Raw genomic sequence first — 14,306 nt, forward strand, 5'->3', positions numbered from 1 at the left:
CCAACTCGTATTGGACCGACTCGATCTAGTCTACTTGATCCAATACTTTTAACCAACACGCTTTCCTGTATTGATTCCTCTGTTATAACTATAGACAAATCATTGAGTGACCATGACGGTTGTATTGCTTGCATTGATATTCCCTGTATAAGCGGGCAGATTTTGACAGATTTAATAATCTTATTTCTGATTATAATTGGAATGAGCTTATGATGCAATTGATACTGCCTGTAATCGTTTTACTGATACGTTCCTAAAATTTGCAAATATATGTATTCCATCAAAAGATGTAATTATGAGACCTAATGATAAACCTTGGATGACCTCAGAATTAAGAAAAATAATAAAAATTAGAGATAAGTTGCATAAAATTGCGGTGTCAACCAAACATCTTTCATACATTAACAAATTCAAATCTCAACGGAATAAGGTCAATAACATGAAAAAATATGCCCGTAAACTATTTTATGAAAATGTTCATGGTATTATTGAAGGGTACTCGTCCGCTGATCCAAAAGCTTATTGGAGACTCATCAAAAGGTTAATACAATCGTCTGGTTCTACACAATCTATACTAGTCCGAATTATTCTGACGTTTTCTCGACTTTTTTTTATGTCGGTCTGTCGTCGATTAACGTCAGAACTCCAGCTCTCTATAATATGCGGGAAATAAGCGACCAGCGCCTGGGTCGCTCTTCAAACTGATATTTTAGAAACAAATCGTCACTTTCAAACACATGTCGCACATGGATCGAAAGATCTATTCTTTATGCACTAGTATGTGGTATCAATAACATGTTTCAAAGATCATTACGAACAGTATTTTCCAACTAAAGAGTGCCGGAGTTCTGACGTTAATCGACGTCAAACCGATATAAAAAAAGTCGAGAAAACGTCAGAATAATTCGGACTAAATCTATACCTACTCTTGTAGATCCTGTTTCTGACAATGTGGTTACTAGTGCCGAAGACAAAGCTAACTTATTAAATGACTTTTTTGCAATATAACTCGTGTAGATGACAGAAATACTGCGGTTCCTCTCATCGAGCCAAAGACTGGCAAGAGTCTTAGGTACATTCTTAGAGTCAATAATAATGAAAATATGAGTTATTTTACAGATATTGGAGCTTGGTTCGGCCTCCGTGAGGATGGAATCAGTCACCATATGCTAAGAAACACATCAGAAACAGTCTGTGTTCCCCTTGAAATCATTTTTAATATGTCTTTATCGTCTGATGTTTACCCAAACTCTTGGAAAACAGCCAAAGTTATGCTACTGTTTAAAAAAGGTGACAGGCATTCGCCCTCTAACTACAGTCCAATTTCTTTGTTATTTACAGTTGGAAAAGTGTTTAAGACAGTAATTTTCAAATACTTGCATAATTATTTTATTGAAAACTAATTTTTTTTATAAGCACCAGTCTGGTTTCTTGCCTGGTCATTATACTGTATATCAGCTCATTTAAATTTATTATAACATCTGTATTGCTCTAGAGGGAAAAAACATGTATGTATGGTACTCCGCGATATTTTTAAGGCTTTTGATCGGGTTTGGCATACGGGTTTCATGATTAAGTTAAAATCCTATGGAAATTTAGGGGAATTGTATCAATGGTTGGAAAATTACCTATTTCAAAGGCACCAGAGAGTCTTCTGAATAATTCTTACTCTGACTTAGGTTTCATTGAAGCAGGTGTTCGTCAGGGTTCGATTTTTGGACCTCTTTTGTTTCTTATCTGTGTTAATGATATTGCTGATGTGTTTGAATCAAACTCTCGACTTTTTGCAGACGATACTACTTTGTTAAATTCGTCCTCTTCATGTCTAGAAATCCAAACGGTAATGAATAGAGATCTCGAGTCTCTTAATGCATGGTCCTAAACTTGATTTAGTAACATTCAATCCAGAAAAAAACTGAGGTAATTTTTGTTTCAAACTTGGTTGAAATTGATGAAGATTTACAATTAGAATTTAATGGCGAATTTTTAAATTTTACTGATCATCATAAACATTTAGGTGTACTTTTTTATCGGCCATTTTTAATTCAAGTGCAAAATGAGGGGATCATATTTGTGCAATGTATACTTCAATCATGAAAAAAAGTCAACGTCTTACGTAGACTAAAATACTTATTAAATCGAGATAATCTTTTAAAGATTTATAAATCATTTATTTTACCAGTTTTAAAATATGCTTGTGAATTGTGGGATGGTTGAAACAGAAATGTTAGAGAAAGCCCAAAGAGAAGCTTCTCGTATTATAACTGGACTTCCTTTATATTGAATTGAAGTCTTTAGTTTTGAAACTGGTCTAGAAACTCTTTCGAATAAAAAAACGCAGAAAACTCCAAGTTTTGACTAAAATGCACAACAAATTAACTCCGGACTATTTAAATTCTCTTTTGCCGTCTTCCGTTGCAGAAAATAACCGTTACACCCGGCCCTTAAACACAATAACGTTTATATAATTCGTCCTTTCAGGCTTTCACTAACAAATTCATCTTTTATACCTTTAACTCTTCGCGGTTGGAATTCATTGGACCTTTCAGTGCAATCATTGACTTCGTTACATTCTTTTTAAAAAAACTCGTTAACTTCAAATGTACAATTTCCTCCACCAATCTACTAAGGTTTCGGTGAACGTAAATTGAACATTTTGCACACTAAACTTAGACATCAGTGTAGTCCACTTAACTATGATCTTTATAGAGTAAATCTGGTTAATGGTCTAGTTTGTTATTGTGGCCATCCCTGTGAAAATGCCTTAGGTTTTGATAGTTATAATTATTTTCTATTTTTATTTATGTGTACGTTGTTATATGTGTTTATGAAATTGCATTTCATTATTTTGTCCGATTTCTTTGTTACATTGATTCTGTTCATTTTGAAATTACTCTACCAGGCTGCATGTCATGAAATCTGTATAATTTATAATTTATTCCAATGCGGATTCAGTTCAGTTTATACGTTTACTTTTCTAGGTACCCCCCCCCCCCCCCCCCCCCCCTCCCCCTTTCCTTCTCCACCATATCTTTCTCCCTTTCCCCAAAAGCATATACACTATTTTTACCAAATGTATTGAGGAGAGGACTTTATTATGTTGTAAAAACGTGTTGTCTAATCCATTTGTATATTTGTACAATAAAATATGTTTAAACTTTAAAAGTTAGGCTAGGCAACTAATCAGAACAAAAATATTTTTAAACCCCACTATGTCCAAATTTTACCTCGATTTTAAACGAGTAATTTGAATATTTGAATAGTTTTTTTTCTAACTTTTTCACAGCGTCAAAAGTAGGTAACAAGTGTATACACTGATTGCAAATTAAACAAGGTCTGCATAAGAGATTTTCACACGTACCCTAAAAGACACTATAGGGGGTTGGAGGCCAGAGAATTATTTAATGGGAACTTTGCTCACGTGACAACCCAGGAAGGCCAGGATTATCACTATGGCTTTGTTTTGAAGACATACCTTTATCCCCGTCTAGCAGTCTTTATAAAGGTCAGGAAAATATCATCAACAGTGTTTACAAAACCATTTTATTTAAAATTTTCAGTTGTAATAATTGTAAATGTTAACATTGGAATGGTGAATGGCAAATGGTCCAGTGAGTTTTTGTGAGTTCTGATGAAGGACAATTAAGTTGACACGGTTGCGTGATGTCAGACGGTTGACGCCATTTTGTTTTGGTTAGAAACGGGGCGTGGCTTAAGTGCGATGGGTGGAGCTTAACACGACTGATTAAAATTCCATCACAGATTAGAACATGGTCTGTATCCAATCAAAACACGTGTTGCAAACGAATTGTGGTAGAATGTTGAATAGATCAAATACAAATAGAGATAAAATTCTGGAAAAAGATGACAAAATTGATTAAAACAATAAACAAAAGCTGTTAAAAATTGAGTTAACTCCTTAGGTTTCAAGTGAAAAAACTTACTCGCAAACTCTTGGTCTCAAGGGTTCGTCAGAAAGCCCATTCTCGAAATTCCTGCTTATGTTCACTGCATTCCTGGAATATGTTGTGAGAAATTGAAGGCTCTATCTGTTTATCCACCTTGCGGAAGATACAAGTAGACTAGTTTGAATTGCGCAACAGCATAACGGTAAAACTTGACCTGCTTTGAAGTCGGGTGTTGCTCTCTATAATCATTATAAGGACAGCCTAGTGATTAGTCAGTTTGATTACTACCTGACCAGAGACCGTAAGTTAGCGTATAACCCTGGAATTTTGAAATATATATAATTACAAGAGGCCCAATGGGCCTGAATCGCTCACCTGGTATTAATCTCACACTACAGGCAGAATATCAGTGTTTGATTCATAATATAAGAACCTATTAAAAGATTTTAACATTTGACGCCGTGACCTTGAATGTCGAACAAGGACATTAGGTTGAACAGAGTTTATAGTTTTCCAACCCAGCATGCTTCTAGCAAAATATCATCGCCCTGTACCGTTTGGTTATACAGAACAAATCATTTAAAGATTTAAACATATATTAACCACTGTGACCTTGAATATGAGCGAGGTCATTCACTTGAACAAACTTGGTAGCCCTTCATCCCAGCGTGTTACTAGCTACATATCATCACCCTAGGCCTCTTCGTTATTCAGAAGAATTTGTTTAAAGGTTTTAAACATATTTGTTCCCTGTGACCTTGAATATAAATCAAGGTCATTCATTTGAACAAACTTGGTAGCCCTTCATCCCAGCATGTTACTGGCTAAATATCATCACCCTAGGCCGCTCGGTTATTCAGAAGAAGTTATTTAAATGTTTTTAACATATTTCACCCCAGTGACCCATTCATTTGAACAAACTTGGTAGCCCTTCATCCCAGCATGTTACTAGCTACATATCATCACCCTAGGCCTCTTCGTTATTCAGAAGAAGTTGTTTAAAGGTTTTAAACATATTTGTTCCCTGTGACCTTGAATATAAATCAAGGTCATTCATTTGAACAAACTTGGTAGCCCTTTATTTCAGCATGTTACTGGCCAAATATCATCACCCTAGGCCTTTCGGTTATTCAGAAGAAGTCGTTTAAATGTTTTAAACATGTTTGACCCCAGTGACCTTAAAAATAGATGAAGGTCATTTATTTGAACAAACTTGGAAGCCCTTCATCCCAGCATGCTTCTGGCCAAATATCATCACCCTAGGCCTTTTGGTTACTGATTAGAAGTTGTTTAAAGTAAAAAGTTGACGCTGGACAGACGCCGGACGCCGCAACAAGCCATAAGCTCACTTGGCCCTTCGGGCCAGGTGAGCTAATATAACAAGAGGCCCAATGGGCTTGCATCACTCACCTTGTATTAATCTCACACTTGTAATCTTAAAAGTGGACTTAAATACAGCTACAGGCAGAATATCGGTGTTTGATTTATAAGAACCTATTAAAAGATTTAAACATATGATGCCTGTGACCTTGAATGTCGAACAAGGACAGTAGGTTGAAAGTGGGTCAAGGTCATTCATTTGAACAAACTTGGTAGTCCTTCGTTCCAGCATGCTACAGGCCCAATTTCATTACCCTGGGCCTTTTGGTTATTCAGGAGAAGTGGTTTGAAGATTTTACGACATTTGACTCATGTGACCTTGAAAGTGGGTCAGGGTCATTCATTTGAACAAACTTGGTAGCCCTTCATCCCAGCATGCTACAGGCCCAATATCAGTTCCCTTGGTTATTTGGTTATTGAGAAGTGGTTTGAAGATTTTACGACATTTGACTCATGTGACCTTGAAAGTGGGTCAGGATCATTCATTTGAACAAACTTGGTAGCCCTTCATCCCAGCATTCTACAGGCCCAATATCAGTTCCCTTGGTTATTTGGTTATTGAGAAGTCGTTGGAAGATTTTAAGACATCTGACCCCTGTGACCTTGAAAGTGGGTCAAGGTCATTCATTTGGACAAACTTGGCAGTCCTTCATCCCAGCATGCTACAGGCCCAATATCAGTTCCCTTGGTTATTTGGTTATTGAGAAGTCGTTGGAAGATTTTAAGACATCTGACCCCAGTGACCTTGAAAGTGGGTCAAGGTTATTGATTTGAACAAACTTGGTAGCCCTTCATCCCAGCATGCTACAGGCCCAATATCAGTCCCCTGGGCTCTTTGGTTATTGAGAAGAAGTCATTTGAAGATTTTAACATATTTGACCCCTGTGACCTTGAAAGTGGGTCAAGGTCATTCATTTGAACAAATTTGGTAGCCCTTTAAATCAGCATGCTACTGGCCAAATTTCATCAGCCTGGGCCTCTTGGTTATACAGAAGAAGTTGTTTAAAGTAAAAAGTTGACGCCGGACGGACGCCGAACGGACGACTGACGCCGCACCATGCCATAAGCTCACCTGGCCCGAAGGGCGAAGTGAGCTTATGGCTCCCTTATTACCTGACATGTTATTAATAATAATAATAATTTGAGTTTTTTTATACAGCTTTATCACAAACTAGTTTGTAGGTCATCTCAAAGCGGTTCACAAATTATTATCTGTGGTTATAGGGCCTTTACAACCAGCCAATACCTTTCTCAACAGCCGGAGCTGCCATTTTGGCGCTAACAGCTAGCATTCAACAATTCTAGCACTGCCCAACCACATACTCATTTACAGCTGAGTAGACTGGAACACGCGGAGTAAAGTATCTTGCTCAAAGATACAACACAGTACCGTGTCGTGACTCGCACCCGCAACCCTTTGGTCACAAGCCTGGCGTCCTACCACTAGACTACCGTGCCTCCATATACCTATGAGGATGTTGTCCTCTGGTAATCAGTGATATTTTTTTTATATATCTTACAACAAATTCATAAAGAAACCAAAGACCCCAGTCTTTACAATATGACAGTAAAATCATACAATGATAATCAACAACTGTTGTTTATAAAAATAGTTTATTTTTATTTCAGCAGTTGAAATCACATACTTATCAAATAACATTAAATGAATCAACAACTTCATGATTACCACCATTACACAGTGTAACCATAAACAAATCACAACTAGCATGACAATCAGTATTATCAACATTTACAGGTGTCAGATTGGATGACAAATTGGACAAATTTTCAATATGTGTATAAATGCTAACATAAGGGACATAACTCTAAACAGTGATGATAGTGATAATGAATGGAACAATACACCCTTAACCAACTAGTTCTTTTTACTACTGTGTCTCTAAAACTCGAAGGAGTTCTGTGTTCTAAAACACCTAGGTATATATCAGTGCTTAAGTTGCTGTTGCTTACATTACTTTTTGAGGAGTACTTGGCGTACTTTTTGTGTTAATATTTGAGCACTGACTTGGTTCTTATGTTGTGAACATTAAACATTGAATGTGGATGTAAATCTGTTCAACACAAGAAGCCTACGGGCCAGCTTCGTTCACCTGTCTTTTGTGTTATCTCAACTTAAGCCCCCAAAGAGTGCTACACTCTTCCATTTATACATATAACAACATTTCATTTCCTTGTTCTACTGATGTTATGTAGGAGAATTAGTCTCCTAAAGGCCATCCATATCCCCTATTTGGCCAGGCTTCTAAGCTCCCATATATACTACACCCTTTCTTTATACAGTGTTGGATTTCCCAGTCCCTAAGATGCACCACAGCACATTTGATTGAAATCTGATCAGTTACTCAGAGGAGTTATGAGGTTTGACATAGGGGACAGGAAATGGTTGATGGATGACAGACCTTGCACCATGTCAATTTACAGTAGAACCACAGAGAAGTCCTAATCTATGGCATTAAACAATGAAATCTGTATAGGAACACATCCACTGTACTATACATACAGGTCTGTACAGTGACAGTCAATACTCAGTCATGTTTATAGTAAGGTTATTATAACAACAAATCTCAAACTGTTATAGCACAACCAAGAGGGAAAACAAGTAAAAATGTGTATAAATGTAGAAAAATTGGACAGAAACATATCTGCTTCTTGGAGAAATCCAGTAATAAATAATAAGTATGATCAGTGCATTCATGAGATATTTGCATAATTATATTACCAGTTGAAAACCCCAGCATTTCATCAACAAAACCTATGTCTATAATTAGGCACAAACATGATACGTGTTTGGGCCAATGGTTATGAGCACCGTATGATGTATTTCGATGATGGCATCAAGATCATGAAAAATGGTTAAAATATGAGCATGTTATTATAATTTGTATGTAGGTTGCACAGAAACCATGCACAGAAGAGCATACTTCATGTATTTGACCTATTGGTATCAAGCAACATGGTTTAAACTCATTTTCATAAACATTAACAGTTTCTATGACATAAAAGTACAAATTTGAACGTGCCTTACAATGATCATATCACAGATAAATAGGTCAGCTGTAACAAATAAAATATTTTCAGCATTTCTCACTAAAAACTAAAATCCTCCACATGTTATGATACCAAGTGATGTAAATAAGTTAGTGTTAATGATGAGATGAAGTATTACTTACTAGTTCACATACTCTCGTTAGGTTGCACATCCTAAAGTGTTAATCTAACCCAAGAATTAGGACAACCATCATGATAAGAACAGCTTACACAGGTAAGTATCGGGATACATTGATATTGACCTTAATTACCTTAAACATACATTGAGTTCAATTTTTTTAAAGTTTTAACCCAATAACAAATCTTATTTAAGTCAATTTCTAGTTGTGATAACTTTAAATCCCAGAATTTGAGTTGTAATTTCAATAGTACAGAAAAAGTAATGGTTTTATCGAACTCAAGTGTCATGAAGCTAAAGTTTGATTACAGGCCCTGCACAGTAGGGATCCAGTATAGGTCAAACAGGAAACCTTTTACTCTGTAGTTACTTTTGTTCTTTTCCCTCTCACAAAAGACAACGAATTCAAGAAGAGACTGGCAATTTTGTCATACATTTCTGCTTCAGTGTACATCTTTTCAGCCAATACTGCATACATTTTTTTTTTAAATATCAAAGAGTTAAAAACTTAAGTACATTTTTCATATAACATTACATGTATTTTTAAATGCTCACCTGAGCTGAGTAGACAAATGAGGAGCCCCCACCCCAGCCAACCCTCACCTGAGCTGAGTAGACAAGTGGGGAGCTCTCACCCCAGCCAATCCTCACCTGAGCTGAGTAGACAAGTGGGGAGCCCTCACACCAGCCAACCCTCACCTGAGCTGAGTAGACAAGTGGGGAGCCCTCACCCCAGCCAACCCTCACCTGAGCTGAGTAGACAAGTTAGAACCCCCCACCGCAATAACCCCTTACCTGAGCTGAGTAGACAAGTGATGAGCCCACACACCAGCCAACCCTCACCTGAGCTGAGTAGACAAGTGACAAGCCCACACACCAGCCAACCCTCACCTGAGCTGGGTAGACAAGTAAGGAGCCCCCACCCCAGCCAACCCTCACCTGAGCTGAGTAAACAAGTAAGGAGCCCCCACCCCAGCCAACCCTCACCTGAGCGGAGTAGACAAGTGGGGAGCCCTCACTCCAGCCAATCCTCATCTGAGCTGAATAAACAAGTTAGGACCCCCCACCCCAATCACCCCTTCCCTGAGCTGAGTAGACAAGTGATGAGCCCCCACACCAGCCAACCCTCACCTGAGCTGAGTAGACAAGTGGGGAGCCCTCACCCCAGCCAATCCTCATCTAAGCTGAATAAACAAGTTAGGACCCCCCACCCCAATAACCACTTACCTGAGCTGAATAGACAAGTGATGAGCCCACACACCAGCCAACCCTCACCTGAGCTGAGTAGACAAGTAAGGAGCCCCCACCCCAGCCAACCCTCACCTGAGCTGAGTAGACAAGTGGGGAGCCCTCACTCCAGCCAATCCTCATCTGAGCTGAATAGACACGTTAGGACTCCCCACCCCAATAACCCCTTACCTGAGGTGAGTAGACCTTTGAGGAGCCCCAACTCCAGCCAACCCTCACCCGAGCTGAGTAGACAAGTGATGAGTCCACACCCCAGCAAACCCTCACCTGAGCTGAGTAGACAAGTGATGAGCCCAAACACCAGCCAACCCTCACCTGAGCTGAGTAGACAAGTGATGAGCCCCGTCCCAAGCCAACCCTCACCTTAGCTGAGCAGTGGTCAAGTCACTGTTTGTTGGGGCAATCGTGTTCTAAGGGGAAAATTCCTCCTAGTCGTTATTTCCTTTTAAAACTCAATGAATTGATTTCATGGGACAGTTTAAAATATGACATTTCACACTATTACTTCATCAAATAGGGATCCTATAGTTCTACCGAGATAATTTGAGATTTTACCAGGCAGTTTCTTCCCATTAAAAATGAGGCCTGTATCGGTCATTTGGATATTTAAGCGATCATAGCAAAATAAAAATGTATTCTCATGAAATGTTCTGCCGATATTCCCAACTTTTGTATCAGTCTCCTAGCAACACCTCTCCTTTATTAAATATTTGATTCCTTGGTTTCAAGGATACCAAATATGAGCAACAGTTGACGACGAGTAGGCTTCCAAATACTTAAACTCTCAAATACCATGTTTAGTGACCAACCCCCTGGGGAGCTACAGGGACAAAAGATGCTTCATAGGAAATATGGTAGATCTGTTCTTATGAGAGAGAGGATTTCAATTATTTCTATGTCCCACGGGCTAATTCTCCGGGGCAGGGCCAGACCCCCTGAGCTTACATTGGTAGCGTGATCCTGTTCTTCTCTTCATCCCAAAGAAACATTATTTTGGTTTAAAAAGGGATCTCAACTGTTTCAATGCTATGGCCCTTGACTGTATCACAAAGGGCAGGGCCAGACCAATGGTCATCTGGACCAGCTGAACACTGAAATGATGGCAAGTATGAAAGGCATGGAAACTCTGTAACCTCTTCTTCGGCTTCTGTCATTAAAGACACTTCTTTTCATGGATAACTTCTTATTTTTGTTGTTAATGAAACGAGTGTAGATTAATGTCACTTCCCCACTGCTCTGTCGCAAACAGGCCTAGTTTATGTCACAGTAGACATTCGACTATACACAAGGTTTACAGACCGATCCTTAAAGGCATGCATTTGTTTGAGTTTTTCCATCAGGTTGAGAATTAAACCTGCCTGTTTTGTCCGCAGCTTCACTTCACGGGTGATATTTTTATCAACATTTGGTTCCAATCTAACCACTACGATTTCCAACGAGTTTCCATCCTCATGTTTCCATTTTATCTCAGAATATTTGAAGCTGTGCAGCATAACCTAAATACAAAAACAAACCAAATGATAAATCCAGTACAATGCTACATTGGGCAAGTTTGATGGAATAGTGAAAGCCCATTTCAACATAGATTTCACTATGGACAATTTTCAATATTAGAAAAACACATTTTATATGATACAAAACATTATCAGATGAAATAACAGTTGCAACGCTAACATCCAAGTAGGGTGATAAGAACAAGCCAGGGAAATCTATCTATGTCTGGTGTAAGAACAAGTGTACATTACATCTTTATTTCAGAACTTTGTCATTCAAATCAAAGTAAGAGAAGGAAAATACTTCTGCATTTAAATGTTTCTAACAAATCAGATCATCTGCCTCAATCTAACATTTACTGACATTAAGCATGTTAATGTGATAACTGATACTTATTTGTTCTCATTTTAATAACTCAAACAAGTTTCTTGTGTATTGCCTGCAACCCCAAACATATATATTTCTATGAAATAAAGTCTGCAGATTGGGCCCTCCTGGACTGGCAGTGGATTACCTGCTATACATAAAGACTACCTGCTATACATAAAGACATAAAGACTACCTGCTATACATAAAGACTATCTGCTATACATAAAGACTTCCTGCTATACATAAAACTACCTGCTATACATAAGACATAAAGACTACCTGCTATTCATAAAGACTATCTGCTATACATAAAGACTACCTGCTATACATAAGACATAAAGACTACCTGCTATACATAAAGACTACCTGCTATACATAAAACCTACCTGCTATACATAAAGACTACCTGCTATACATAAAGACATAAAGACTTCCTGCTATACATAAAGACTACCTGCTATACATAAAGACTTCCTGCTATACATAAAACTACCTGCTATACATAAGCCATAAAGACTTCCTGCTATACATAAAGACTACCTGCTATACATAAAGACAGTACATAAAGACTACCTGCTATATATTGAAACATAAAGACTTCCAGCTATACATAAAGACTACCTGCTATACATAGAAACATAAAGACTTCCTGCTATACATAAAGACAACCTGCTATACATAAAGACATAAAGACTACCTGTTATACCTAAAGACTACATGCTATACATAAAGACTACCTGCTATACATAAAGACTACCTGCTATACATAACGACATAAAGACTACCTGCTATACATTAAGACTACCTGCTATACATAAAGACTACCTGCTATACATAAAGACATAAAGACGACCTGCTATACATAAAGACATAAAGACTACCTGCTATACATAAAAACATAAAGACGACCTGCTATACATAAAGACATAAAGACTATCTGCTATACATAAAGACTATCATAGAGATTCTGTTCACTTACTGACAATGCTGACAATGGGTAGGTCTCACTAGTACAGTAACCTTGGCAGGTAATTAGATCTACTTGTGAGTTATTTTGTTATATGTACCCACCCTAGAGCAATAGCACCATTCATTCTTCTCATGTTAACAGCCATGATTACTTAAAGTACTCAACCAAGCAAAGAACCCTGCCAACTGCTCAAAACAGATGATACAAATTTCATATAGCCCCTATCACCATACAATCATTACTGATATTTCATACAGCCCCTATCACCATACCATCGCTACTGATATGTCATATAGCCCCTATCACCATACCATCACTACTGATATGTCATATAAACCCTATCACCATACCATCATTACTGATATTTCATATAGCCCCTATCACCATACCATCACTACTGATATGTCATATAGCCCCCATCACCATACCATCACTACTGATATTTCATATAGCCCCTATCACCATACAATCATTACTGATATTTCATACAGCCCCTATCACCATACCATCGTTACTCATATGTCATATAGCCCCTATCACCATACCATCATTACTGATATGTCATATAGCCCCTATCACCATACCATCATTACTGATATTTCAGACAGCCCCTATCACCATACCATCGTTACTGATATTTCATACAGCCCCTATCACCATACCATCGTTACTGATATGTCATATAGCCCCTATCACCTTACCATCATTACTGATATGTCATATAGCCCCTATCACCATACCATCAGAAATGATATGTCATATAGCCACTATCACCATACCATCACTACTGATATGTCATATAGCCCCTATCACCATACCATCATTACTGATATGTCATATAGCCCCTATCACCATACCATCATTACTGATATGTCGTATAGCCCCTATCACCATACCATCATTACTGATATGTCATATAGCCCCTAAGTAAGGCATGGAAGCAACAAAAGCCCTCTCAATGAAAACAGGTAAAGTTTTACTGTAATTTATGTTAAATGTAATAAATTCTGCTGAAGAAGACAGTAATTCGGAAGCAAGATTTAAGTTGAGGAGGAGTCTGCATCTGACAATAGGCTACGTACAAGTTTCATTAAAACAATGCAATATGAACAATTCATTTTTTACAATCTTGGATTTGATAGATATCACATAATTGCATAGTTGTAAGCAAACATTTCATCGTATTGGCTGGCTTCATCAGAATAATACAAAAACCTGTACGTGGTAATCATGGTAAATGAATAATTATGGTAATGAGATTTTATGATCAAAATTTAATGTTAGAAATGAGTATTTACAGAAAAAGATGTGTTTATTTATTTATTATTTTAATGTTTTGATTGATCATCCTTACAGTTTTACACAGCAACAAAATACTTGCTTAACTTGTATTGTGACAAGAATTTAATCAACTTATCTCTACAACACATGTCCATTTGGGGGGAGTTTTCTGTTGTTTGGTAGCTTACCCCTGTCTGTGAGTTGATAATGTGTATTCCGACGTCATTGACACCAATATGACAGGCAGTTTGGTTTTGACCTCCCTACAAAATGAAAATACTGATAACAATCTGGAAACATGTGAATCACAACTTTTTAAGTACAGCTAATAATGAAGGTTATTTTCCAAACAAATTTTGCTATGAAAACTGCAAAGAAAAAATGTTAAATAACATTAGCCCACCAAGTTAGGTCAAAATGTTGATGTCAGGCAGCCCCTACAGACAACAGATATAGAACCTGTACCAAC

General features: G+C 37.7%; 1 long non-coding RNA gene across 1 annotated transcript; it reads right to left on the reverse strand.

Annotated features, from left to right (window-relative positions):
• Positions 1–6,891: 6,891 nt before the first annotated feature.
• Positions 6,892–14,231, reverse strand: LOC110459279. The gene is made up of 3 exons (XR_002463878.1): positions 14,026–14,231; positions 9,607–11,219; positions 6,892–9,366 (listed from the first exon to the last, which is right to left on the reverse strand). It is a non-coding gene; the product is annotated as an uncharacterized LOC110459279 (long non-coding RNA).
• Between the last annotated feature and the right edge of the window lie 75 nt (positions 14,232–14,306).

This window comes from Mizuhopecten yessoensis, unplaced genomic scaffold, assembly GCF_002113885.1.
Source record: "Mizuhopecten yessoensis strain PY_sf001 unplaced genomic scaffold, ASM211388v2 scaffold9995, whole genome shotgun sequence".
NCBI classification, from domain to species: Eukaryota; Metazoa; Mollusca; class Bivalvia; order Pectinida; family Pectinidae; genus Mizuhopecten; species Mizuhopecten yessoensis.